The 2546-nt window shown below is 41.5% G+C and overlaps 1 pseudogene; it reads left to right on the top strand.

The window, feature by feature from the left end:
- The first annotated feature begins 644 nt into the window (after window positions 1-644).
- LOC101124465 (F-box only protein 28-like) lies at window positions 645-1784 on the top strand (annotated as a pseudogene).
- The last annotated feature ends 762 nt before the right edge of the window (window positions 1785-2546 follow it).

Raw genomic sequence — 2546 nt, 5'->3', positions numbered from 1 at the left:
AGGGAACGAGAATTGGATAATTTAGAAGTTAAAGCAGGAATCAAATTTGCTGAACGTATACTGTCTTTTCTTTTTCTAATATATAAATAAATATATGTATATATGTAAACAGTGTAATGAAAACAGAAGACATCTTTTTGATTAATAGATAATTATCATGTTTCTAAAAACTGGACCACCCACAAGCATATCTTTCCAGTTGTTTAAACAATAAAAATCCAATAATTGACCCCTGAGGGGTGCTTAATGGTATTTATACATGACTGTGTATAATAGGGAGATTTCTTTTTAATTAGGACCTTTATCTAAAAGTTACACTTTTGGCAGAATAAAAATTCTTTTATTTTACCCTAGTGTACAGGAGAGAATACATGAGGATAAAGACATCAGAGGCCAAACAGGATATTGAGATACAGAAAGCTGCAAGACAAGGTAAGCAGCAAAACCTGTTCCTGGAGTTTATTTAACAAAGTGGGCAACCAGCGTTTTGTAGAGTAAAGCTCTGGCAAAGGCTGTATTTGAAACAAACTTGGAATGTTTTCAAATGCAAACTTTCAAGCAATGTTTCTCAAAGTGCAATCCATGGGTCACATACATTGGAATGACCTAGGCATGTTTGTTAAAAACACAGACAGTTGATCAAACCCCCAAGATGGCGGCGGAGGCGGAGGAGCGGATGGCAGAGGAAGGAGGCGGCGGCCAAGGCGACGGCGGCTCCTCTTTGGCCTCCGGCTCTACCCAGCGACAGCCCCCACCGCCCGCGCCACAGCACCCGCTGCCGGGGTCCCAGGCGCTCCCAGCCCCCGCACTGGCTCCGGACCAGCTGCCTCAAAACAACACGCTTGTGGCGCTGCCCATTGTAGCCATCGAGAACATCCTCAGCTTTATGTCCTACGACGAAATTAGCCAGCTCCGCCTGGTTTGTAAAAGAATGGACTTGGTCTGCCAGAGAATGTTGAATCAGGGATTTCTGAAAGTGGAGAGGTACCATAATCTATGTCAGAAACAAGTTAAAGCACAACTCCCAAGGAGAGAGTCAGAAAGGAGAAACCATTCATTAGCTCGTCATGCAGACATTCTTGCTGCTGTTGAAACAAGGCTGTCACTATTAAATATGACTTTCATGAAATACGTGGATTCCAATCTCTGTTGCTTCATCCCAGGAAAGTTCCAGGACCGTCTGCAGCCCTAACAACAATGCAGCTCTTCTCCAAGCAAAATCCTTCAAGACAAGAGGTTACCAAACTCCAGCAGCAGGTTAAAACAAATGGTGCTGGCGTGACTGTTCTCAGGCGTGAAATTTCTGAGCTTCGCACCAAAGTGCAAGAACAGCAAAAACAGCTTCAAGACCAGGACCAGAAACTGCTAGAGCAGACCCAGATCATAGGTGAACAAAATGCACGGTTGGCAGAGCTAAACGCAAACTACGAGAAGTAATGGAAAGTGCTGTAGGAAATTCCTCAGGGTCCGGGCAGAATGAGGAGTCTCCTCGGAAACGAAAAAAGGCCACGGAAGCCATAGACTCTCTTAGGAAATCTAAACGTCTTCGGAATAGAAAGTAAATTGGAATGTGGTTCTAGTTCCAGAGGAAGACACAGCTTAGTACCTTAAGCAGTTATGCATATCAGGATACTGTGAGCAACATGGTGTCCCTTAAGCTTCTAGGCTTTCAGAACACAACTTAAACTTGAACTCTTATGGTTGGGACATTCTTTTCCTGCTTCTCCTGATTGAACTGATGCACAGAATCTTTTTACTTTGCAATAGATTTGTACTAACCAGACCTGTTCTAATCATGTTTTGAGGAGTTAACTTTTTTCTGTGCAGATAATGTTGAAAGTAAGTTAATTTGTTTCTGCATATATGCACATACATACGTAAGGATCTTAAACCCAGTCTTGACAGACTAGAAGTTAAGTTTAATACAGAAAATGTCCTGTTCACTTGAAAGAAAAGACCTACTTTCTAAATGGACACTATCTTGGTTCTTTTTTTTTTAAGTCGTCTTTTTGTTATAAGTGACCTTTGTCTGGAATGTCTGAAAAGTAGTTAATGCTTTTTGGTATTGAAGTAATGGGTAACTAAAATGGACTTCCATAGTATTGACTGTAGAAGGAGCCTCTACAGTATTGACTATATATTTTTATAAACTACTGGCAAGGAACTTACCCAGCTGTTATACATGTTTTCAATTCTCTTTGGGGGCCATGTCCTACATTTGCATGGATGGATGCATGCATTGCCTAGTCAACTCACTTAAAAAGCTCTTGCACTGGTATTGATCTTGAACCTCTATACTTCTCCACTTTTTAGAGAGGCGTCTTAGTTTATTTAAACGCTTAACATCTTCCACCGCAACAGCTTGCCTCTAGAGGGGGAATTGTTCATCCATTTGTCCTCCAGTTTTATAGGAACAAGAGACTATTAAAGCCCATTGCTTTATCTGTTCTCTGTAGGGTTCAGGTACACTGGCTAAGGCAGAATCCCAAATTTCAAGGCTCTTTCTATCAATATTGGACCTCTGGGAGCTAATAACTCCTCTTTGC

This window comes from Gorilla gorilla, chromosome 4 (genome assembly GCF_029281585.2).
Source record: "Gorilla gorilla gorilla isolate KB3781 chromosome 4, NHGRI_mGorGor1-v2.1_pri, whole genome shotgun sequence".
Classification (NCBI taxonomy): domain Eukaryota; kingdom Metazoa; phylum Chordata; class Mammalia; order Primates; family Hominidae; genus Gorilla; species Gorilla gorilla.
This window is presented reverse-complemented; position numbering and strand designations above follow the sequence as displayed.